At 45.4% G+C, this 26,750-nt stretch overlaps 1 protein-coding gene across 3 annotated transcripts in view; it reads right to left on the bottom strand.

Annotated features, from left to right (window-relative positions):
* KIAA0513 (KIAA0513 ortholog) overlaps positions 1-26,750 on the bottom strand; it is a 54,257-nt gene that overhangs the window by 26,152 nt on the left and 1,355 nt on the right. For 2 of the 3 annotated variants that reach the window (XM_061172959.1, XM_061172961.1), the window contains exon 2: positions 25,450-25,563. The exons of the other annotated variant lie outside the window; for it this stretch is intronic. The gene's annotated coding sequence lies outside the window, so the exon portion shown is untranslated. The remainder of the gene's footprint in view (positions 1-25,449; positions 25,564-26,750) is intronic. 3 annotated transcript variants of the gene reach the window in all.

A 26,750-nucleotide genomic window follows, 5' to 3' on the forward strand; every position in this document is an offset into this window, starting at 1 on the left:
AAAAAAGCAGAGAGCATCCCCCAACATGAAAAGAAAAACAAAAGCCCACCTGATAACTGTGTCACATGAGCAATGGTGAGAAAGTCGAGGGGATTTACTGAGGGGGTAAGTAACTTGGGAAACAAGACAGTGAATTCAGGGACTTCCCTGGCAGTTCAGCGGTTAAGACTCCACGCTTTCAATGTGGGGGGGTCGCGGGTTCGATCCCTGGTCGGGGAACTAAGATCCCACATGCTGCGTGGCCGCAAAAAAAAAAAAAAAAAGACAGCGGATTCAAATCTGTGAGGAGTGGCTATGTGACCAAGGGACTAGGTTGTCCTCCATAGTTCCAGAAGGGAGAACAGAGTCCCAGCAAGGCAGCCGTCTCCACCGGCCCCAGGAGTGGTCCCTCAAGAGTCTCCTTTCTAAAAGGGAAGCCGGAAGCAGAAGGAGTTAGCACGCTGTTAGCAGCATGACGCTGCTGGACCTCCGGGGTTTCATGCCAATTCCATCCGGAGATAACATTTTATGACACTTAACGCAGGTTTTTCTCCGCTGCAGCTGTCGTAATGGTTATGTCCAAGATAACTCTTACTTTATGACCTCCAGGAAAAAGGGAAGGTCTAAAATATTCACAGTTCACAGGAAAAAGAGATAAGGGGCCATCTGCTGGTTCCCGCGCACCTGACCTCACTGGGTCCCTGTTAAAACCACCACGACGGGCCAGGCACCGTGCTAAGTGTGGGGAAACGGGCCGTGGAAGAGACAAGTTCCCTGCAGTCTAGTGACTCTGCCTGCCTTGGTTCGGCAGCAGTGCAGAAGGCTCCAGAGCAAACCCTTTTCACCACCACGTTGCCCAAATCAGGAGGGTCCAGGAATTCAACTAGCCCCCACTGGATTAGGGAGGAAGGAAAGGGTAGACTATGATTACAAACCAACAGGTCCTCCCCAGTCTGAGACTGGGAAATTTCTTAGTTTTTCCAAAGTTGCTCGAAGTCTCGAGTCACCTCCCACCAGGGTCTGGATGTACCTTACGCACTTTACTAATGTTTACTTCATTCCAGGTAAGTCTTCAATGAATGGGCGAGCCCGCTAATTTAGGGCGAGGAGGAATTTGGTGACAGGTGTTTTCCATTCATTCTCACCGCTAACTTACTGAGTTGGTTGCATTATAACCACATGTTCGAATTTACTAGGCACGTCCCTCCCTCTGGGAGCAGCTGCACTTCTTTAGTAAAAGAAGGACGTTGCTGGCGATTCGGTGACAGCCGGATTTGATCTGGATACAGACGGACTTGGCCTTCCATCCTTTTGGGTAACGTGGCAAAATAACTGCATACTGCCCCCACCCCTGGCACGAAGACAGCCGCACTCCATCGGATTAGGATAGGCTCCCTAAAAGCTCTGAAACTTGGTCCTCCTCCTAGAACCCAAGGCAGGTGAGGGATGGAACTGAACAACATCCAATCTCTTTGGGGTTGGTGCTTTGCTCCACTGGCCCAACTCGGGGCCAAAACGAAGAGCCATGCAAACGGACATCCGTGCCTCCGTGGGAGGGAAGGCTCTGGGCAAAGCCTCCTGGATGTGGGATCACCTGGAGGCCGCAGTAAGCACTCTGCTTCAAACCGCCAGTGTCCGTCACCAGTTAGCTGTGACACTGTCATCTCTGGCTGCTGGTCAAGGAGCTCTGCCATGTGGAGCTGGTCAAGGCTGCCCACGCAGCTCTCCAATGGCCACATGCAGAGGGGATGCTGCTGTCATTCAAAAGCAACCTCACATAAGCATGGGTTGTTGGTTTCTTCAAGACAGAACTTCTGCATTATCAAGCTAGTTTCCTCCCTCCCTCTCTCTGACACACACTGGGCCTTTACTAATGCCTTCTTCATTTCCCTATACACACCACCCACCTCCCTCTGGCTAAATCTCTTGGCACATACAAAACCTACTCTGCAACATGGAGAAATCTGAAAATTGTGATTGTGTCACACCGGTGCTTTCTCTAGGTCATTTGTGGTGTTTTGAAATCCTCCCTAATGTTGAAACATATTTAACAATATTTTTTTAGTCTATCTATTTAATTTATCCTAAGGAAATAACCCCCAAAATGGCCCAGAATACCTCTATGCAGCATGCTTTATAATAGCAAAAAAAAGTGAAAATAAACTAAACGCTCGACAAGAAGAAAGTTATGTCAATTCTGCTACATTAATTCTGGCACTTCACTGAAATATGACAGAGGGCAGTAATGACGACATAGCATTGTGAAAATACTTACGTTAAGTGAAAAAAACGTGGAAAATGAAAAACCAAGATGTAAATTTATATTCTCCCTGTAATTACAACTATGTAAAAATAATAGAGGGCAACGCCACAGCTATCCTGCCTGCCTTACACTGCTGTCACAAGGATCAAATGAACTAAAAAAACAAACCAGAAAAAAAGAAGGCAAATGGCTGAAGTACTACACGAATTCTGAATGGTGTTCATGTCAGGCACTGGAAGAAGGTTCAGTACATGAATCGACAGAGCAATGGGGACTTTAAAGATCACATCAGCATCAGAGACCCTGGAGAAAACGGCCACTTCCGAAGTTCTGCCTTACGATTTTCAGACGGTTTTTGCTTTCACCTGTGTCAACATGCTTAGACTGAAATTCAGTGACACTTAACGGTATCAGCAGCCCTCTCATTCAGAAAATCTTTTAACAAAGCAAGAGTTATTCTTGCAATAAAGGCTTTGCTTTATTTGAGTGAGTGTGAGAGAGAGAGAGAGAGAGAGAGAGGGAGAGAGAGAGGATCTACTTTAAGAGATTCTTTTTTTTTTTTTTTTAATGTTTAATAGATCCTTTCCAGGGAGCAGATTTATTTATTTATTTGGTTGCACCGGGTCTTAGTTGTGGCAGGCAGGCTCCTTAGTTGCGGCATGCATGTGGGATCTAGTTCCTTGACCAGGGCTCGAACCCTGGCCCCCTGCATTGGTAGTGCGGAGTCTTATCCACTGAGCCGCCAGGGAAGTCCCCTAAGAGATTAATTCTTTATCAAGCCCAGATCAGATTCTGCAGCACGAGGCTATACACATGGGTGACCACCTGGATACAAATACCCAAATACGCTAGATTAAAGCCTCTTGACTCTCAGAGAGATCTTTTCCTGCTTCTCTATGTATACGTTTCCTGACACCCCCAACGGAGAGGAATAAAGCTCATTTGCTTACAGTCAAACCATTCCCTTCAACCTGGCAGCCTGAGTGGGTGAGAAGGAACCCCCTTCACACGGTGCAAGGCTAGATACGTAACGATGGGGTAAGGGAAGCGCAAGGGAGAGGGTTCCTTCCATCAGTCCTTTACGTGATGCTGCATATCAGTTATTTCTGTTATCATCTACCTAATCCTTCAACTTTTATTCTTTTATTTTCCTCCTTCCCCACACGAACCAAAGTTCTCCTGCACCAGTGACATCCTGACTTCCTCATGTGTCCGTTTAATCTGGACATTTTGTTGAACGTCTCTAAAACTCCCATCTTCTGGCTTCCTTATGGTTCTGAGTGAGACGGAGTGAGCACACTCCGTCCTGTCTCACCCGCTGAGTGTGGCTATAAAACGTGGGCAGAATGGACAGGGCAGCTATTGGAGGACTCTGGAAAGTAAACAGTAGCAGGCCGAGGAGGGAAGATCATCAGAATCTGAAGCACCACCAACATGGCGGTGATTCTGCCACCTCCCCACTCCAGGACCCCCAGCCTGGACTGAACATAACCCGATACCCAGAAACAGGTATCAGCAGAGCTCCAGAAGGCTGGTCCTGGCTTGGGGAGCAGGGAAGCGGTTGCCTAATTCTCAGAGGCCGTGAGCCCAAACCCAGGGCTTTTCCTTTTTTGTGCTTCTGTCTTCTTGGAGCTCTCACGCCCCAGTCTCCCAGCAAACCCCCAGCAGCAGAGGGCTCCACAGATGCCTAAAACTTCGAGGGATGGAAGCTTCCTTTCCAATTGGAGGAGCTGAAGCAGGTGAAAACCCCACTGAATTTTTCTCTCTTGGTCCTTCTCTTGCTTAGTCACAGATGTGAGCTCAGTCCCAGGAAGAATGTAGCAGAACAGGAGAAATAACGCCCCTGCTTTCTGGCTGAAAAACCAGACAGAAGGGGCCCCTGGAACTGGAAAGGACTGGGGAGACTGCGGAGCAGGAGAAGCTCAGGAGAACAACCCCATAAAGGGTGTATGAGCTCCCGGGCTCAGTCCTGAGATGAGCACGTGTAGGCAGAATCCTAAACAGCATCCTGGGGACTCTGAGTACTGAACTTCGGGAGAGGACACTGCCAAGGTCCCACACTGGCCACGGCGTGACACACAGGGGCAGATCTGAAGAGCACCAGGAAGGCTTTTACTGAACTTCGGGAGAGAACACTGCCAAGGTCCCACACTGGCCACGGCGTGACACACAGGGGCAGATCTGAAGAGCACCAGGAAGGCTTTTACTGAACTTCGGGAGAGGACACTGCCAAGGTCCCACACTGGCCACGGCGTGACACACAGGGGCAGATCTGAAGAGCACCAGGAAGGCTTTTACTGAACTTCGGGAGAGGACACTGCCAAGGTCCCACACTGGCCACGGCGTGACACACAGGGGCAGATCTGAAGAGCACCAGGAAGGCTTTTACTGAACTTCGGGAGAGGACACTGCCAAGGTCCCACACTGGCCACGGCGTGACACACAGGGGCAGATCTGAAGAGCACCAGGAAGGCTTTGAAAACGCAATTGATACTGAAACTCACAGAAGGCTGGTAGGGACTTAGAATCTGCACTCAAATTGGTTGAGTGCCTGCTACAACAAAGATGGCCACATTCTCCATAGGATTTAAACAAGACCAAGCGTCTCATAATGTAATATTCATATATTCAGGATCAATCCAAAATTACTCAACATACAAAGAACGAGGAAAATCCTCAACTCACATGGGAAAGGATAATCAATTGATACCAGTGCCAAGACAACAAAGTATTGGAATTAACTAAGACTTCAAAGTAGTTACTATAAAAAGTACTCCAAGAAGTAAGGAAGAACATTCTTGAAATACAGGGAAAGATAAAATGTCTCAGCAAGGAAACAAAAGATACGAAGAAGAATCAAATGAAAATTTTAGAACTAAAAAATACAGCAACTGAAAAATTTAAAACCACTGAATAGGCTCAATAGCAGAATGAATATGATAAAAGAAAGAGTCGGGCTTCCCTGGTGGCACAGTGGTTAAGAATCCGCCTGCCAACGCAGGGGACAAAGGTTCGAGCCCTGGTCCGGGAAGATGCCACATGCCATGGAGCAACTAAGCCCGTGCGCCATAGCTACTGAGCCTGCGCTCTAGAGCCCGCGAGCCATAACTACTGAGCCCACGTGCCACAACTACTGAAGCCCGCACGTCTAGAGCCTGTGCTCCACAACAAGAGAAGCCAGCGCCATGAGAAGCCCGCACACCGCAACGAAGAGTAGCCCCCGCTTACTGCAACTAGAGAAAGCCCACACGCAGCAATGAAGACCCAACTCAGCCAAAAATAAATACATAAATAAATAAATTTATTTAAAAAAATAATCACTTCTTTATAAAAAAAAAAAAGGAAAGAGTCAGTGAACATGAAGACAGATCAATTAAAATTATCTCATCTGAAAAACAGGGAGAAAAAGGGTTTTAAAAAAGTGAGCAGAGCCTTGGGGACTTGTGAACAAAATTAAAGGATGTAACATTTGTGTCATTAGAGTCCCAGAAGGAGAGAGGAAAGAAGATGGTGCAAAAAATATATTTGAGGAAATAATGACTGAAACTTCCCAAATTTAGCAAAGGACATAAACCAACAGATTTTGGCAGCTCAGTGAATACAAAAAAGATAAATCCAAAAAATCCACACCCACATACATTATAATGAAACTGATGAAAACTAAAGACAAAGAACAAATCTTGAAAGCAACCAGAGAAAAATGCATTACTCAGAGGAGAATACGGATTCAAGTGACTGTAGATTTTTCAACAAAAACTGTGGCACCCAGAAGGAAGTGGGAAAAAAAAACACTTTTTAAGTGCTGAAAGAAAAGAACTGCCAGTCTAGAATTCTAGATGTGCCCCCAAAAATCTTTGTGGAATGAAGGTGAAAACTTTCTCAAGAGAATTTACTGCCAGTGTATGTGCTCTATAAGAAGTTATAAAGAAACTTCCTTAGATAGAAGAGAAATAATACCAGAAGGAAACGGAACATCAGGAATGAAGGAAGACCAAAGGAAAAAAATCTGGGTAAATATAATGGACTATCCTCCTCCTCTTGAGTTCTTTAAAGTATGTTCGACAGCTGAAAGCAAAAATTATAGGGACTTCCCTGGAGGTCCAGTGGTTAGGGCCCTGTGCTTTCACCGTAGGGGGCACAGGTTCAATCCCTGGTCAACGAACTAAGATCTCGCAAGTCACGGAGAATACATATGAAAACTACAACATACAGGGAAGAGAATAAAGGGACCTGTGATGGTTAGTTTTCTACTTTCACCTGAAGTGGTAAAATATTGATTCTAAGTAGACTGTGAAAAATTAAGTGTGCATATTGTAATCCCTAGAGCAAATACACACACACACACACACACACACACACACACACAAGCTATACATAAAGAACACAATAGATAAATTAAAATGGAATGCTAAAACACATTCCAATAATCCTGAAGAATACAGGAAAATGGACAGAGAGGGGGAAAAAGAGGGAACAAATAGAAAACAGAAAAACAGAATGTAGACCTGAATCCAAACATATTGAGAATTATATTAAATGTAAATTGTGTAAACACACCAATTAGGGATTTCCGTGGTGTCCAGTGGTAAAGAATCCACCTTCCAATGCAGGGGACGTGGGTTCGATCCCTGGTTGGGGAACTAAGATCCCACATGCCGTGGGGCAACTAAGCCTTCACCACAATTACTGAGCCCGTACGCCTCAACTAGAGAGCGCACGTGCCACAACTAAGACCCGAGCAGCCAAAAATAAATTAATTAAATAAATATTTTTAAAAAACCCCACACACACCAATTAAATGACAGAGATGACCGGAATGGATAAAAACACATGACCTAACTATATTCTGTCTACAAGAAACTCACATCAAATATAGTTGTATTGGTAGATTAACAATAAAAGGGTGGAAAAAAGATATACCATGCAAACACTAATCAAAAGAAAGCTGAAATGCTCTATTAATAACAAAGTATACATCAGAACTAAGAGAATTACTAGAAATAAAAAGGAACATTACATAATGATAAAAGTTTCAATTCATTAAGAAGATATAATAATCCTAAATACGTATGTACCTAACAACAGAGTCTCAAAATACATGAAGCAAAAACTGCCAAAACTGAAAGGAGGAGACAAATCCACAATTAAAGTAGGAGACTTTAAAAACTCCTCTCTTAGTGATCTGTAGAACAAGCAGACAGAAAATCAGCATGGATGCAGAAGGGCGGATAAGTAACCTCACCCAGCTGGATATAACTGACATTTATAGAACATGCCACCAAAAAACAGCAGAATAAACATTCTTTTCAAGCGCACATGCAATATTCACCAAGATATCATGGACTATAAAACAAACCTTAGTAAATTTAAAACAATTGAAATCACACAAAGTATGTTCTCTGACCATAATGGAATTAGACTAGAAACTGATAAGAAGTATAACAGGAAAATCTCCAAACATTTGGAAATTAAACAGAATATTTCTACATAATCCATTGGTCAAAAAGGAAGTCTCGGGGAAAGTCAGAAAACATACTGAACTGAATGAAAGTGAAAATACAATATATTTAAACCTGTTAAGTGCAGCTAAATCAGTGCTTAGTGAGATATTTATAGCACAAAATGCTTACATTAGAAAAAGAGAAAGGTATCAAATCAATAGTTTAAGCTTCTACCTTAAAAACTAGAAAAAAAGGGCAAAATAACCCAAAAAGAAGAAATAAGGAAATAATAAAGAGCAGAAATCAATGATGTTGAAAAAGAGAGACCAATAAAGCCAAAAACTTCTTTGAGATCACTAAACTTGATAAACCTCTAACAAGATAGATCAATGAAAAAAGAAGACACAAATGACGAACATCAGGAATGAAAGAGGGGGATATCACCAGAGATCCTGCAGACATTCAAAGGATGATAAGGGCAAACTACAAACAACTCTACATACACAAAGCCGACAAGTTAGATTAAATGGACCAATTCCTTGAATATCACAAACTACCTAAACTCACCTACGATGAAACGGATAACCTAAGTAGTCCCATAACTATTAAAGAAATTAAACTGATAGTTTAAAACCTTTCAGAAAAGAAAACTCCAGGTCCAGACGGTTTCAATGGCGAAGTCAACCAAACATTTAAAGAGGAAACAACATCAAGTCTACACAATCTCTTCTTGGAAATTCAACATTTTTCATTTCATTTTATGAAGCCAGTATCACTCTCTACCAAATCAGACAAAGACAGTACAAGAAAATGACAAACCAATATCCTTCATGAACATACGTGCAAGTCAAATACAGCATCATATGAAAAGAATTTAATACATCATAACCAAGTGGAGTTTATCCTGGGGATATAATGAAAGAAATCAAACAATGTAATCCACTGTGTTAATGGTCTAAAGAAGAAAAATCATATGATCATATCAACTGAAGCAATAGGAACAAAAAAGCATTTGACAAAACTCAATCTCCATTTATGATAAAAATTCTCAGCAAACTAAGAATACAAGGGAACTTCCTCAATCTGATAAAGGGCATCTATAAAAACTCTGGGACTTCCCTGGTGGCGCAGTGGTTAAGAATCCGCCTGCAGTGCAGGGGACACGGGTTTGAGCCCTGGTCTGGGAAGATCCCACATGCCATGAAGCAACTAAGCCTGTGCGCCACAACTATTGAGCCTGCGCTTCTAGAGCCTGCAAGCCACAACTACTGAAGCCCACGCGCTTAAAGCCTGTGCTCCACAGCAAGAGAAGCCACCGCAATGAGAAGCCCGCGCACTGCAATGAAGAGTAGCCCCCACTCGCTGCAACTAGAGAAAGCCCGCACGCAGCAACGAAGACCCAATGCAGCCAAAAACAAACAAACAAACAACAAACAAACAAAACTCTGTATTTAACATTACACTTAATGGTGAAAGACTGAATGCTTTCCCTGTAAGATTGGGAACAAGGCAAGAATATCCGCTCTTACCATTCCTATTCCACACAGTATGGGAAGTTCCATCTAGTGCAATAAGGCAAGGGAAAGATATTAAAAGGCATTGGAAAAAAATACTGGAAAGAAGAGAATAAACCTGTCTCCATTCACAGATGACATCTTGTCTAAGTAGAAAATCCCAAGGAATCTTTCCTTAAAAAGCCCTAGAACTGATAGGTGACTTTAACAACGTTGCAACATACAGGTTAACACAAAAATTCAATCGTATTTCTATACACTAGCAACGAACATTTGGAAATTGAAGTTAAAAACTGAATAGCATTTCCAATAACTTGAAAAAGTGACTTAGGCAAAAATCTAACAAAACACGTACAGTATTTGTGTGCTAAAGAATCCAAAACACTGATGAAAGAAACCACAGACTACTTTAATAAAGAAAATAACTATCGTGTTCAAGGACTGTTAAGACTCAACACGGTAAAGATGTCAAGTCTCCCCAGACTGATCTACAGGTTTCATGCAATTCCTATCCCAGCAGGATTTTTTGGTAGATATAAACAAACCTATTATAAAATGTATATAGAAAGACAAAGGAACTAGAATACATGAAACAACTGTGAAAGAGAAAAACAGAGTTGGAGGAATCATACTTTCTGATTTTAATCATACTTACTATAATAGCTATGGTAGTCAAGACAGTGTCATGGAGGTGGGTGACAGACACACAGATCAATGAAACAGGATGGAATCCAGAAACAGCCCCACACAAGTACAGCCAAATGATTTTTGACAAAGATCCAAAAGCAGTTCAATGGAGGAAGGACAGTCATTTCAACAACAAATGGTGTTGAAACAACTGGACATCCATGAACAAAGAAATAAATAAACAGAAAAACCTTGACCTAACCCTCACACCTTATAAGAAATTAACTCAAATGGATCCCAGACCAAATGTAAAACAAAACTATAAAACTTTTAGAATAAAACAAGGTGAAGAGTTCTTAGACACTATGACATTGAAAGCACTATCCAGAGAAGAAAAAGGTGATATACTGGACTTCACAAAAATTAAAAACTTTTGCTCCGTGAAAAACACTATTAAAAGAATGAAAAGACAACGTACAGACTAGGAGAAAATATTTGCAAATCACATATCCAGCAAAGGACTTGTATTCAGAAAATAGAAAGAACTCTCAAAACGTAACAGTAAGAAAACAAAGAAGCCAACCTAACAATGGGAAAAATAACAGACACTTCACCAGAGATGAAACGGATGGTGAATAAGTAGATGAAAGGTGTTCAACATTATTAGCCATGAGGGAAATGCAAATTAAAACCATGATGAGCCACAACTACACACCTGCTAAAATGGCTAAAATTAAAAAATATTGATAATATCAAGTGTTGGCAAGGATGCTGAGCAACTGGAACTCTATGTTGCTGGTGGGGATGCAAAATGGTTTGGCAGCTCTTTTGTTTGTTGTTGTTTTTTTAAAAAAAAAAACTTCAATTTTAGGATAGTTTTAGATTTACAGAAAAGTAACAAAGATAGTACAGACCTCCCATATACCCCACATCAAGTTTCCCCTACTGTTAACATCTTATATTAATTAGGTATATTTGTCATTATTCGTGAACTGCTATTAATCCATTCTCATTAACCAAAGTCTGTACTTTATTCGTATTTCCTCAATCTTTTCCTAATGCCCTTTTTCTGTTCCAGGATCCCACATGACACTATCATCCTGTCTCCTCAGACTCCTTTCACCTATGACAGTTTCTCAGACTTTCTTTGTTTTTGATAACTCTGACAACTTTGAGTATTTGTTGGGTATTTTGCAGAATGTGCCTGAGTGGGGACTTGTCTGGTATTTTTCTCATGGTTAGACTTGGGTTATGGGTTTTGGGGAGGAAGACCACAGAGGTAAAGTGCCATTTTCACCACATCATTTCAAAGTCACATACCATCGACTTGACTTCTCACCGTTGACCCTGATCACCAGGCGGAGGTCATATTTACCAGGCTTCCCCACTGTAAAGTGCTCTTTTGTTAATCTCCCCTTCCAAACTGTGCTCTTTGGAAGGAGGTCACTACACGCGGCACCCCCTTAAGGAGTAGGGAGTTATTCTCCAAGTCCTTCAGGGTAGAGGAGCTACACACATCATTTGGAATTCTTCTGCATGGGAGATGTGGGGAGTTTCTTATAAAGTTAAGCATATACTTACCACATAACCCAGCAACACCTAGATACGTATTCAAGACAAATGAAAACTTAGGTTCATACAAAATTCTGTACACAAATGTTTCTAGCAACTCTATTCATAATCGCCCCAAACGGAAAACAACCCAAATGTCCTCCTTTGGGTGAATGACTAAACAAACTGTGGTGTACCCACACTAGAGTCTACCTCTCAGCAATGAAATCCTACCACACGTAATATCTCAGTGAACCTCAAATGCGTGATGCTGAGTGAAAGACGGTCCTCAGAAGTTCACCTAAGGGAAGACTCCATTTATAAGATGTGCTCCAAAAGAAGGGGGTGCGGGTTGCCAGGAGTTAGGGATGAGGTGCAACAAGGGGGAACCCAAGGGAGATGTGGGGTTGATGAAGAAAACGTTTTGTCTCCTAATTGAATTTGTGGTTACACAAACCTATATGTATTTTAAAATTCACAGAAAGGTACTCCAAAAAAAAGGTCAATTTTACTATATGTTCATTAAAAAAAAAAAAAGAGGTGGAAGCAGCCAGCCAAGTGCCCAAAACAAGGGCTAAGTGAACAGTAGTTCCCTTTTCTTATAAAAAGCGGGGCCCTAGAGACCCCAGGCTCCTCAGCTGCGTAGCTGACATTCCCTTGGCGTCCAGCCTAGCGCGTGTCCTAGATTTCTTGGTTCGGTGGCTACCTGTGTCCACATGCCTCCCAGGTGTCCATTTGGAACCACACACCCTTCCTGACAAACAGGTTCTGAACCTGAATCCCTAGAGAACGTGAGCAACCAAACCAGTCCTTTCAACCTCCGTGCCAGCTGACCTTAAAGGATGGCACCTCCCTACACGTGGGCTGTCCTTCCTCTGCAGGTAGACAGGGTCAGACACGTGAGAAAAGAGGTGGAGAACGGGGGGGAGTCCTCGATCCCAGAGTCCCTCGTTTTTCTGTGATTTTTCATCCTTTGTCTGCATGGAGGAAGGGGTCAAACGGGTAGAAGCTACACTGGATCAAGTCAGTTTTGTTTTAAAACTAAACAGGTAAGAAACCATTGGCAGAATAGCCACGTGTAACAGGTGTGGCTGCACAGTGAAGACACATGGTAAGAAAGGTTTAATGAGAGAAAAACTCACAGAAATGCTTCCTACTGGAGTCTCTACGTGAAGCACAAAGACCAAAGTCACAACAGTAAAGTTAAAAGACGCGGCAGTGTCAGCACACGGGCCCGCTCGCTGCCCCAGGGCTGCACACGGCTCCCCACCGCCGGCCAGCATCTCCCTTCCGACCCCTACTGCAGGAGGATGCCACTGGAAGATGTGCCTCACCCACTGGGGGTCCAGCCACGGGCCCGAGACAAGTACAAAAGCCCAAGCTGGATTTAAGGATCAAGGTCAGGAACCCAGAGGAGCTCCATTAAGCCTCGTGAGCTGACCACTGGTCTGACGTCAACGCAGCCTGCGGGGGCTGAAGGACAGGCCCCCTGCACACACGCACAGGGCAGGACTCGGTCCCCTCTCTGCGGTGACAATGACTTAGGATCACTGAATCTTTGAAGTGGGACTCAATTTCAAGAGCCCCCGTACTACATTGTTAACACACAGTCATGGGCCCTCCGCTGAAGTATCAAACGCAAGCACTCTCTCCCCAGAGAACCTACTCACTTTGCAGTAAGACAGCCCCTTGCAGCTCTGGGAGGAGCTGGGTGGCAGCCCGGGCCTCCTCTCCACCCACTCTTTCCTGCCAAGGAAACATCCAGGACCGCGTCTGTCTGTTACAGACCACGCCCATGACTGGGGAGGAACACCTCCTTTTTCAAGGGAAGCACTGCCTTTTGGCGGTGGCAGGAGACAGGCTGATTCCAGAGCTGCTGGGAGAGTTGGGGTCTCACTCTTCTGCACCACGGACAGTAAATGCAGTCGAAGCTCCCCCTTGGGGCCTGGTTTCTGAGTCACCTCCCTGCAAGCCTGGACGGGGTGACACAGGAGCCCACCACCTCCCCTTGCTGGGGACCCGTGGCCCCTGAGGTGCACTCTGGGCCCGGGGTCACCTCCTTCCTCCAAGGTCACGCTGTGGACCCAGCTTCCTCGCTACTGACTGGACAAAGGCGCTGAGCTGCAGAGACCTCGTCGAGTGTCCACAAGGAGAAGAGACAAGCCTTCTTCTTTCTGAGCCACTGTGGTTCTTAGGAAACAGAGATGGGGAAACGTTCACGCCTTTCTAAAGGCACGAAGGTCCCTGTAAGGCATTTCAGGCAATTTAACACACGTCAGTCACGCAGGGCAAATTGGGGAGGAGGCCACACTCTCTGTGCTGGGCCACAGCCCGACCCAAACCTCTGCCGGCCATCGGCCCGTCTTTCCACCCAAGGCCCAGGGCTCAGGAGAACCAGGGGCGATGGCTCTGGGTCCTCTGCTGGGATGAGACAGGATGCCTGCTTCCAGGCTGCCACCTCCACGGCTGGTTTTGCATGTTCTTTCCTCGAGTGATTTTCCCCCAATTCCCCACTGCTGCCCCCTTATTGAGCAAATGTGAGTATACTCCTAAAATCCCATTCCAGACTCTTCGTGTTAACATAAGAGATCTCACGTGCCTTTGGACTCAGAATCCCCCAAAACATGACATGGAGGAAACTGTCATCTCATCAAGGGCCTCTGACCAGACCATACTTGCTAGGTTGCTCCAATGACCAGAGAGACAGACTGACAGAGACAGAGGCAGAAAGAGAGAGAGACGGAGACAGCAAAAGAGACACAGAGAGGGAGACGGGGGTGGGGTGAGGGTGGGTTTCAACGCTGGATCTAATGACAGAGTATCATCAATTCTACAGAGTGGTCTGAGATGTGAAATGAGAGTCTTTCACCAAACCTTTTAAAGAGTTTTATACCAGCCATGATAGAAGCTATACACAGTCACATTTTTCTAAAAATTTTCTCCCCCTGGCAAATTTTAATTTGAATAAAAGGATGGCATTTCCAGACATCTCAAAAGAGTCACTGCTCCCACCTCTCACGCATTCACCTGAGACCTCCTGCCACACCTGAGTCCTCCCGTGGCTCCCGGTGTGACGTTCTCTCTAGAAGGTCAAAGCCACCGCTCCCTACTGCTGCTTCCGCCAATGACAATGGCGTGAGAAAGCCAAGCTGACTTGGACTGTTCTTTTCCAGAATGCTATTACTATTATTTAGTACTTCTTAATAATTAAATGATAATTGCAACCAATACTCATTGTATGCTCATGACACACCAGGCCCTGAGCTAAGTGCTCTATGCTGAGAACCTGATTTAGTTCTCCTGTAACACAGAAGCTAGGCTAGTATTATCCCCATTTTACGGCTGAAGAAACTTTAAGGCTTAGAAAAGCTGTCTAAAGAGCTTTTCAGATAGATATTTTTAAGTAGCTGTCTAAAGCCATAGAGCTAAATACAAGAGTCTAGATAAGCCCCAGCGGAGTCTGAGTCCACAGCCTTGCTGTAGGGCAAGTAGGTAACTGTGCTCATTTGGGGTACAGATAAGGACGCTCCAAAGAGCCGTCAACAACCGGAGTGGATTAATCCTCCCTCACCAATCCCTACCGGAGAAGACAATCTACAGGTCTTCCTGTTTGGAAGTGATACAGGCAACGTCTGATTTAGCAATTTGACATTTATTCCAAAGCATTTAAAGAAGTTTTCTAATTCCTATTTTAGTAGAGACGGGCAAACAAGGAGGGTTTAGTACTTTTCACCCACAAATGCTAGGCTTTCATATTAGTTACTCAGGGCCTTCAGGAAAAAAACTGAACGATTTTAAAATGATAATAAAAGAATTGGGAATTCCCTGGCGGTCCAGTGGTTAGGACTCCGAGTTTCCAATGCAGGGAGCACGGGTTCGATCCCTGGTGAGGGAACTAAGATCCCGTCAGCCGCGTGGCACAGTCGAGAAAAAAAAAGAGAAAAAAGAATAAAGGAGAGGCTTCCCTGGTGGCGCAGTGTTTAAGAATCCGCCTGCCGAAGATACTGTTGGTGAGGAAAAGGGAAACCAACAGCCCTAACCCAGCTCACCCACTCCTTTCCCCCCCTTCCTCATTCTTCTTTTGCTTCTTGTTTGCAGATCCACAGTTGAGACCCTGTGCTATGTATGTCAAAGTCACACTTGGCTCATTGTTTCCGATGTCTCCACCCTTCGGATACAGGACATCAGTCTGCCGGGCCTTCGGGGTCTCAAATAAAAAAGCGAGGTCTTCTATAGGTTCTTCTTCAGCAAGTCTCTCTGTCTGAGGTGCTTAGAATTGTGTAGAAAGATGGTCTCCATAAAAGATTAGAAAAATATCTTTTACGAAGACATTAATATATATGTGAGTGTAATTAAAATGCCTTTTTGGTGTAATATTGTTAATGATTGGTATGCAGAGGAAAAAAAAATCCCTGAGTATCAGTTACTGTGAAAGAGGCATATTTTCAGTTGTTGCTTTATTGGGCACTTGCACCTAAATCCATTTGCTGGATGTAATTCAAGCTGCTCTGAGCCCAAGGAGTTGAAGGAAGCGGTCAGTGTCCATCAGTGACACCCATGCTATTTTTATGCTGACGGCTTTTTCACCCTCTGTTTACAGTGTTAACTGACAGATTCCACAGATGGTCATTAATTCAGCGACATCGTTAGCCTACCATGTCAGTTTTAATGAATACTTGGATGAAAGTTAATATAGTGATGAAAAACTAAATGCAGGAATTTATTGCTAGGGACGGTTGGTTCATGACATTTTGCAGCATGGATGTTGACACATGCAGAGTGAAAACTTTGTACTGAAGAATTCAGCTGTTGAACAGATTTCTTGGGTTTTGCTGTCGATGCAGCGATGAAAATGTGTATCAAAGTCGTTAATGTGATTCCTGGACTATCAGGTTATGTAACGTCCATCATCGATGAAACAGCATTATTCCAATAGCATGCAGATGTTAACAGTTTACATTTTGTAACTAAAAAAACTGTGGAATTTAATTGTTATTCTTGAAGGAGTTGAACTCAAAATAGTTTTGTTTACAGCTTTGTTGCAGTAGGTAATAGTCTATTCACATCTCTGCATTTAACATAGAAAATGACTAACCCACTAATTCAGGGAGTTAAAACTAAAAACAAGTGACATTTCACAGCAAATGCTGTTTTGAGTCTTTGACTCCTGCGATTCCATATAATTAAGTGGCATTGTTCTGATGACTGCAGCATGTCATACAATCTGACACTGCAGATTTTGCTCAAAGTAATCGGCCAATTTACTGCATATGTGTACTAAGCAGGTTATATTTATCTGAATAAAGAGTCTATTTGAAATTGTTCATTGAACTTGTTAAGCCTATAGAATTTCCATTGGAAAGTGTTTTCGCTTGGACGTCTGTTTAAAAAGTAACTAAATGATCTTCATGAGAAGTGTGTACATTCATCTGTTTTAGTTTTGTAGATTGAGAGAGCTATTGATCTGGTATCAGGATGACCATTACCCATCTTTTCACAGCCTGTCTGACTACAGGTGTTTTGTCTTATTTTTTGACATCCTTCCTTGTATTAACAGTGTAGGGAGTGTGGGGATATGATATAAATATACAGTTATATAAACCCAAGAATATGCTGCAATCTCTAGTTCCTTTGGATACCTTAGAAGTAATATGTTTGTTGGAGGCACTTGTGCTATTTGTTTAATGTTTTGATTTTACAATTGTTGGTATATTCTCATCAGTCTTAGCTCTAGAGTTCAAGCTCTCACTGGGCAGTAATTACTGTCTATCTGATGTGCAATTTGGCATCTAATAAATGATTTTTTATGATGGTGACAAAAAAAAAAAAAGAATCCGCTTGCCAATGCAGGGGACACGGGTTCGAGCCCTGGTCCGGGAACATCCCACATGCCATGGAGCAACTAAGAAGCCCATGCACCACAACAACTGAGCCCGCAAGCCACAATGACTGAGCCCATGTGCCACAACTACTGAAGCCCACATGCCTAGAGCCTGTGTTCCGCAACAAGAGAAGCCACCGCAATGAGAAGCCCGCGCACCACAACGAAGAGTAGCCCCCGCTCGCCGCAACTAGAGAAAGCCTGCGTGCAGCAACAAAGACCCAACACAACCAAAAATGAAATAAATAAAATAAATTAATTTAAAAAAAGAGAAGAAGATGTTTGCAAAGGAGCAGTAACAAAACCGTTATGCACTGCGTAATTCTAGATTTTGTTTTACTCAAATAAAACCCCAAGATGTTAGGCTTGGATGAGACGTCAGATTTCCAGAAGACAGTGGCAGCTGGCAGACAGACAAGAAAGGAATGGGGCGGCAGACAAGAAGTTCAGGGGAAAGGCACAGACTCATGGAAGCTGCCCTAAGATGGGAAATGGAGACCCAGGGCAGGGAAGGGACAGGGGGATGGCGAGTCAGCAAAGCTGCACAGCAGTGCCCACAGAGCTGCATCTGGAACCCACACTTTCCGCCCACAATGTCATCAGCCGACTAAAACAGAGACCCAGGGACAAGGCAGGGCCACTACTACCCCGAGACTGGTTTGTCATCTCTGCTCAATGCCGAGTCCTGCAACTTCACCATCCAAGGCCAAGAACAGAGCCGCTGCCTCACTTCTCGGACGGAGGCCGTACCAGCGTGATGGATAAAAGGTGTTATCTTGTAGCGTTCACGTCATTCGCGCGACAGACATTTATTAAGCCCCTACCATGCCCTGTGAACTGTGATTAAGTCCTGGGGATACAAAGATGAACAGGATGTGGGCCTTCCTTTCCCAAACACAATCTAAGAAGAGACAGACCTAAGTAAATGATTATAGCAACGGGACAAGTGCTGTAATTCAGGATGCAGACGTGAATGGAAGCCCAGAAGCAGGAGCCTTTGATGCTGCCTGGGGAGACTTAGACGGCACTGCTTGGGTCAAATCTGGTAGGAGTCTGCCAGTCAGACAAGGGAAGACACTGCAGGAGAAAACAGCACGAGGCAGCCGGCGAGGGGTAGTGGGAACCACCCCGACACACACAACTGTTCAGACTTATTCAGAACTAGTCGGAGGACTGGGAAAGATAAAAAATATCGCCAAGTCTAGCACAACTCTATATTTGCAAGTATTCCCCAAAACCTTACAATCGAAACATATACAATCAATCCCTTTTCTACCCACAATACTATGAGAGCTGAATTCTCTTATTTTGGGGGGCCTTAACATTGAACAAGAATTGAAATATATGTAATTTTGCTCTCCAGTCCTGCTTCTGAGTATAAATACGTGTTTGTTTGAAAGCGTAGATGGCAGATGTTTATTTCAACGTAGGTGAAAAGAGATGGGTTTCTGCTGCTGCTTTGCTTCAAAGGTTTCCAAACGGCTTCCAAGGGCTTAAAGTGCATTGATCCATGGTTCTCGAGGCGCGGGCTTCTCCAGATGTCTTCTCTGCAGAATTCTAATTCATGTTGTAAACGTGGAGCTGATTTTCTTTCATCTCAAGGGCTTTAGCTGGAGGCAGCTCCCGTTTAGGCTATCCTTTTAGGAAAAGAAATGATAAGTAGGGGCCGGTTTACATGAAAGAGAGACAAGGGAATGAAAGGATGGGGCCCGGCATAGAACCTGTTAAGTTTCTGGAGACTAATAACCTCCTCGACGTTACCAGAGGCAATTCAGAAACTCAGCCCACGTGCAGCCGTGTTGATCTACAGCAGGGCTTCCAACAGTGGCTCCATCAACACGCAGGCTGGATAATTCTTGGTAGTGGGGTCTGTCCTGTGTGCCAAACTGTAGCATGGTTAGAAGCATCTCTTGCCTCCACCCACTGGATGCCAGAAGCAACCCCCAGTCATGACAACCAAAAGGTCCCTAGATGTTGTCCCCAGTTGAAACCCCTGATCTAGATTAACTCCTAGCAGTAACAACACCAGGGTCTCAATCCTGTTGACTGCTTCCTTTTGAAAATCCTTCTCTCGTTAGTATCACTGTCACTCCCCCAAAAAAAGCCCAATAAAGAATAATCATGGGGACTTCCCTGGTGGCTCAGTGGTTAAGAATCCGCCTGCCAATGCAGGGGACATGGGTTCGAGCCCTGGTCCAGGAAGATCCCACATGCCGCGGAGCAACTAAGCCCGTGCGTCACAACTACTGAGCCTGCGCTCTAGAGCCCGCAAGCCACAACTACTGAGCCCACGTGCCACAACTACTGAGCCTGCGCTCTAGAGCCCGCAAGCCACAACTACTGAACCCACGTGCCTACAGCCTGTGCTCCACAACAAGAGAAGCCACCGCAATGAGAAGCCCACGCACCGCAACAAAGACCCAACGCAGCCAAAGATAAAAAAACAAATAAATAAATTTATATTTTTTTAAAAAAAAAGAATAATCATGATGGGCCTTTGACAATACACAAGTCCCGATATGAAACAGTTAGGGACCTACAAGAAGCAGAGAACCTTGTGCATGCAATTCCCCTGATAAGAAGAGGCTCCAGATGGCACTGACTACTGAGCTGCCTCTGGGACATGAAGAGGATGGAGGTGAGGTTCGTTTGTTCGGTCATGTGTTTATTTGATCACTCCATAAACATTCTTGAGCATCACAGGGTGCCAGGTGCTGGGCCACGTGGACAAGGCAAACAGAAGTCCGGGCCTCCAGGAGCGTGTGCTCAAGTCAGAGAACAGAGGTAGACAGACAGCATCACGGTCCGTCATAAGTGCCGTGAATGAAGCACAAGCAGGTTAGAACTGCAGCCACTGTCCCCGTGTGGTCACTGAGACAGGGAATGTGGCTCGTTCAAACTGAGACGTGCCAACCGCGCAGATCCCAGACTTAGCGCAGAAAGAGAATGTACGCTGTCTCGTTAATAATTTTTATGTGGATTAGATATGTCAACGATAATATTCTGGATATCTTGGATTAAATAAAATCTGCTAGCAAAATTAACTGGGCCTGTTTCCTTTACTTGTTTCGTGTGGCTGCTAGAAGCTGAAGCCTATGCATGTGGCTCAGCCTGAGAGACCTCCACCACCAGCGTCCTCGGTCCCAGGAAACGACAAGTTCACGGGCTCTGCGGTGGGAATGAACTTGGCCCAGCTGAGGCTGGCAGAGCTGCAGGCCATGCACTAGGCAGGGGCTTGGGAGCCAAGTTAAGGAGTCGGGGTTTCATCCCAGGAACAACGGGAGAGCACTGGAGGGTTTGCACCAGGGGAACGCCACAGTCTGTTTTCGATTTTGCAAAGATGCTGCACTCGGGCGGCTGTGCAGAGAGGCGACAGGCACGGAGGCGAGCACAGAGCAGGACCACCAGGCGGGAGGGCTCAACCTAGCGGGACCCCTCGGGTTTCAGCCCCTCGATGTGACCTGAGAGAGGCGGTCTTTGCCACAGGGCACAGGATTCTTGTTAATTCCCCTTACACTAGATTTTGATTATGTAGACGACCTCTTTCATCCTCCTCACTTTCTTCTTTCAGATAAGTGAAATTTTTTTTTTTCTTTTTTTTTTTGGCCTTACCACATGGCATGAGGGATCTTAGTTCCCCGACCAGGGGTGTCCCTGAAGTTTTTCATCACCCACACCGAGCCTCGGGGTTCTAAGAGTGACCCTGCTGCTTCAAGAAGTTCAGCATAATCTACCCCCTCCTAGAGCAGAGAGGGAACCGGACCAGCTTTCCTCCGTGGACTGGTTTCCTATTCCTGTACACCACCACACGAATTAAGCGGGGAGGGGTCTTAGGTTTTCACTGTTCTGATCTCACTTAATTCTTTTACTTCATTCTTGGTATTTACTATTTATTTATTTATTTTTATATTTATTTTTGACTGTGTTGGGTCTTCACCCCTGTGCGAGGGCTCTCTCCAGTTGCGGCAAGCGGGGGCCACTCTTCATCGCGGTGCGCGGGCCTCTTCACTATCGCGGCCTCTCTTGTTGCGGAGCACAGGTTCCAGACGCGCAGGCTCAGTAATTGTGGCTCACGGGCCCAGCCGCTCTGCGGCATGTGGGATCTTCCCAGACCACGGCTCGAACCCGTGTCCCCTGCATTGGCAGGCAGACTCCCAACCACTGCGCCACCAGGGAAGCCCTTGGTATTTACTATTAATGCACAGTTCAGTTCCGTTTTCTTCTCTGGCGGGGTTTTTTCCCCCACTTTTCTTGGGCCCTATTTTTGCACCTTAGCCTCCCTGTTTCACCCCCAAAGCCTCCCGCTCGAGGATGTCAGCTGCACAGCAGCCCTCCAAGCTCATTTACTCTGGTATTCTCCCTTTGCTGTGCTGATCCGAGAGTCTCCTTTTTCCCCAGCTCATTGGTCATTTTTGCCACTGGTGAGTCATCTTCTCTGACTCATGCTTGGCTGTGATGCAAAGGCCTGAGAGCACACCTGTCTGTGAAAGGCTGTCCCTGAGGAGCATGCCCGCACCCAGGCACAAGCTTGCGCATGTGGATTTGGTAAAGAGGAGAAAAAAATAATCCCCTTTTCTCTCTCTTTATTCCCCTCCGAATTTACCATTTCTTTCAGCTTTTGTTGGAGATTATCCCTACGGTGGGATGAGTCTTGGTCATTCATTTTGCATCTTTTTTTTTTTTCAGTCTTAACTGAATTTGGTACAATATTGCTTCTGTTTTGTTTTGGTGGTTTGGCCATGAGGCATGTGGGATCTCAGCTCCCCGACCAGGGATGGAACCCACACCCCTTGCATTGGAAGGCGAAGACTTAACCACTGAACCGCCAGGTCAGTCCCATCATTTTGCATCTTTAGAGGCAGGAGAACATTTCTTGAATGAGCCCAGAAAGCCTGAGGGATGACAGATTTTCCTTCTGTGAGGTTCCTCCTCTGGGGCACAACATGGAGTGTCACCCGTGTGCCACACTGGGATCACGCTGCCTTTGGAGAGCTATGAAGATACCACCAAACTCAGGGGAGATGACATGTACACGCAGCTTTGGTACCTGGACGGAACCTGCCTGGAGCTGCGCGCCAGCTCTGCCCTGACAGGCAGATGTGACGGAGGCACATCGCTCTGCCTCTCTGTGCCTCAGCTTTCTCAGCTGTGAAACGGGGAGGGTAACAGCAGCTCCCCCGTTAGCATTCTTGTCAGGGTTAGTGACAACCCCCAGAGCGCACCCGGCACAGCAAATCCGAGCTGGAACGACACCGTCTCGATGCCCTGGGGAAACACGCCAACAGCTGCCCCTCCCTCCTTCCTTCCCTGAGTCTCTGCACTCACCTCTTCATCAGGGCTAACCCTGAAGTTCAAGGAACCCGATCTGAAAAGCGCCCCATAAATACAAGCTCTTTCCCCGCACTCTTCCCTGAAAGCCCCACATTTTACCGTTACAGACTCATTTCTTTTAAGCACCTCCCGTCTAAATATAAAACTCTTGGCTGAGGTGTTGTCATTAGCTCTTAGCACCTGGAAACAGACCAGCCTCTCAGGTGCCTACAGCAAGGGGTCTGAAAAGGCCGGAGGAAGGAGGAACGGAAAGCAAGGATGGGAGCACAGCCCGTGGGGTGGGGCGGGGTGGAGGTGATACTTGGGGACAGTAAAGGACAGCAAGGTCTCTGCAAGGAGACAGAAGAGACTGGTGGAGATGGTGCCACTGGGGAAGAGACTGGGAAGCTGGGGGAGGGTAGGGGAAGCAGTGACAGAAACCAGTTTTCACTGGACATCTTTCTGTATTATTTGAGTTTTGTACCATCTGCGTGTATGACCCAGCCAACAAAAAATGAAATAAGGGAGGGGGGGATATTGGGTATTTGGGTGAGACAGAGCCAGAAACAAAAAGGTCTCTGAAGGCGAAGGGACAAGTCGCGTTGGCTACTTTGCTGGCAGCCTGCCCTGCTCTCACCGCCCCCACCCCCCGGGCCCAAATCAGAAAAGTCTCTCTACGAACTCCTGCACGTCTCATCTTTAGAACATCAGCAATACTTTTTCAGGGTCAAAATCTGAGACACTAAAACTCAGAATTCTCCAGATCTTACTTAAAAGCCCCTCAGAATCACTGGAAAAGCCCAACAAAGGGAAAACGCGACTTCTCTGATGTTGTGGCCTCCGGCTTTGACCAGCTGCGCGAGGTCTGACCTGGGAACATCGTGTCCAGCTGCACCGTTTATCTCACTGTCAGTGAGCCACTCCTCTACCACAAGGACGACGGGGTAAAGCAGAAGGCCAAGGGAGGAAATCATCCCTCCAGGGCCCCTGAAGAGCCTTCAGAGAAACCCGCATCCTACCCTGGGCCGGAGCCACGAGAAAGGCCTGGCCACCGGTGGGTGGGGGAGGGGAGGAGAGGCCATGGGCTCTGCAGTCAGTCAGGAGGTTGGTCGGGTCCTGCACGACCTCGGGCAAGTCACTCAACGGCTCAGACCCTCCCTCCCCTTACCTGGGACACACACAGATCACAAGCTGTTAGTTGCGAGTTGTAAGGATCACAAACGCTTTGGGCACAAACATCCAAAACCATGTCCTTAGCCTGAAAAATAACCCAGCCCCTCCTGCCAGTTTTTCCCTTTAAAAGGTCAATGGATTTCGAAGTTAGAAGGTGTTATGCATTGAATTGAACAATGAAAAGAGAGGTTGAAGTCCGAAGCCCTGGAACCTGTGAATGGGACCTTATTTGGAAACAGGGTCTTTGCAGATGTAATTAGTTAAGATAAAGTCATTATGGAATAGGGTGGGCCCCAAATCCAATTTGACTGGTGTCCTTACAAGAAGAGAGGAGACAGAGAGACACACACAGAGGGAAGATAATGTGAAAACACACACACACACACACGCACACACACACACGCACGCGCACACATGCACGCGCACACGTGCGGAGAAGGCCATGTGACCACAGAGGCAGGCGTAGGAGTCATGCAGCTGCAAGCTGAGGAACAGAAAGGATGGCTGGAAACCCCCAGAGGCCGGGAGGGGGCCACGAACAGACGCTCCCTCTGAGCCCCCAAGAAGGAACCAACCCTGCTGACACCTTGATTTTGGATGTCTTGTCTCCAGATCCGTAAGAGAATATCTATTGCTTTAAGCCCCCCAGTTTGTGGTACTTTGTTATAGCAGACCTACGAGACTCATACAGAAAGGGATCTGGTTTTACTGTCTATCTAATGCTTGAATTCTCTTGCCCAATGGTCAGCTAGCCAGCCTATGGATGACTGTCTCTAGTAAAAGAAGACTAGTTTAGTATCTACCAATGCAGCAACCCCTTCCATCTCTGAAAAGGTCTGTCGTAAAAATCATTCATTCAACAAATATTCATTGAGCACCTACTACGTGCCAGGCACTGTTTGGGGCACTGTTGATACAATGGTAAAATGGGGAGCAGACAATAAAAGCACTTACAAATAAAGCCATTTCTGATGTTTTGAAGAAAGTAAAACACCGTAACATGAGTGAGTGGGCTGGGGACCAGGATGAAATTATTTATATTGTTAGGGAAGGTCCCACTAAGCATGTGATACTGGACCAGTGACTTGAAAGACAAGGAGTCAGCCACGAAGAATCTGGCCGGAGGAACAGCCAGTGCAAGGACCTGAGGCAGAGCAAGCTAGACCTGGTCAAGGCACAGAAAGAAAGAGGGACTCTTGTGAGAGAGTGAGAGAGTGTTAATTGATGAAGCTGGAGAAACAAGGAAGGTCAGTCAGTCCTCGTATAGTAGACCCAGGTAAGAAGTTTGCATCTGACCCCAAGACTACTGAGAAGTCACTGGGGAGAGACATGATTTGATTCTTAGTTTTTAAAAGATCACTCTGACACCATAAAGTTGTTATAACTGAAGTCTTTTTAAGTATAACTTTTGTCCTTTCATTCTTGGGATCTTGGACCTCCACAGAACAAGTCTAATAAATGACATTCCTGAATCATGGCTCCCAAGATTTCCAGGCTTACCAGCTCTAATTCATTCCCCACTGTAGCAATTTCCAGTAAATATGCTTGATGTTTTTTTCTATGTCCTTCATTAAATGTGATGCCCAGAAAAGAACTCGATATTCTAAGCATGAAGTAGATGAGAACTTTCACCTTTGTCATTCCAGATCTACATGTCCACTGATGTGCCCCAAAATTGCCTTGGTTTCAATTCTGTTTTGTACCACTGACCTGCTGAAACACATCTCAGATAACCTCCGCTGGTGTCCTTTTTCAGATCTAGATGCTCAGATCGAGAAAACAGGATTCAAGCTTATTCTTCCCTAATGAGAACAGCTGTGCCCTCTTTAAAAAAAAAAAAAAAAGTGTCACCATAAGGCAAACAATGCCACGCATAAAAAACTGGATAAAATAAACAAAAGTACTGGGTCAACTCCTCAGGTTTCCCAACCACTGCATTTTTCTTCCGGGTGGAGGGCAAGGAAAATGATTATGGCAAGTTTCCCTAGAATTGCTTTGGTCTCTTGCATCACAGGGCTGAAGACACCTAGACTATTAGGAAACACTGAGCGCTTGAGCAAAAGACACTCCCTGCAATCATACTTCCCACTAGATTTCTCAAAGACTTAAACAAATCTGAGTAGGCGCAGACTCCCAAGCCTCGGATAGAGGGAAGTGGTGAAGAGAAACTACACCTGCGAGCCAAGCTGACTTGGCAGGTGGGGCAAGCGGTGGGAGAGAAGGATGCTGGGAAAGCCCTAGGGCCCTGGGATGTGTGTGTAATCTGTCCTCATCCTTCCCACATCCCACTCGGCAGAGTGGTGACGGGCCACTGCATCTGGTGTCAGCTGGCTAGGGTTAACACTCTGCTTTGCCCCTAGTAGCTAAGTGACCTTGAGCAAGTCACTTAGCCTCAGTTTCCTCATCTGTGACATTTGTGAAGATCAATCAAGATTCTGTGTGAAAGCCGTTTGCAAATTACTCTGTCCTGTAAAAGTGAGGGGTTATCATTGGCGATAAGGATTTTTACCCCTCCCTTTGCATGTCATGAGGGTTGACTTTTCCTGACGTTTTCTCTTCCCAGGCTGCTTCTGATGGTTCTTTTAACCGGATTATTTTCTTTTTTGAGGGAGGATGGGGAGGCATGTAGCATGACTCATCCCACCCCAAACCCTTCCTAAAGGCTATCCTATAAGAAGTGCCCTCAGAGCCATTTGGGGTCACCCCAAAGCAATTTACCTTCAAAGAACCAAAGCTATTGTCATGCAAAAAGAAGCACATCTAATATCTGTGGATACCCTCCACTCTCTGGAAATCCGAAGCAAGTTATTTAAGGTGTGTGATTTACTCAGGTCACCGAGTAGCTTTTCATTGGCCTTAGTTGTTACGTTCTCAAGTAATATGAACTATCTTCACATTAACTCACACAGGCCATACAAAAGACAAACACTGCAAAAAAACCCACAAAACAGGGGAATGTACTCCAGAACCAAATGAGAAGTTAATCTGCTGCTCGCTAAAGCGCCTATGCC

The sequence above is a fragment of the Eubalaena glacialis genome, chromosome 18, assembly GCF_028564815.1.
Source record: "Eubalaena glacialis isolate mEubGla1 chromosome 18, mEubGla1.1.hap2.+ XY, whole genome shotgun sequence".
NCBI lineage: Eukaryota > Metazoa > Chordata > Mammalia > Artiodactyla > Balaenidae > Eubalaena > Eubalaena glacialis.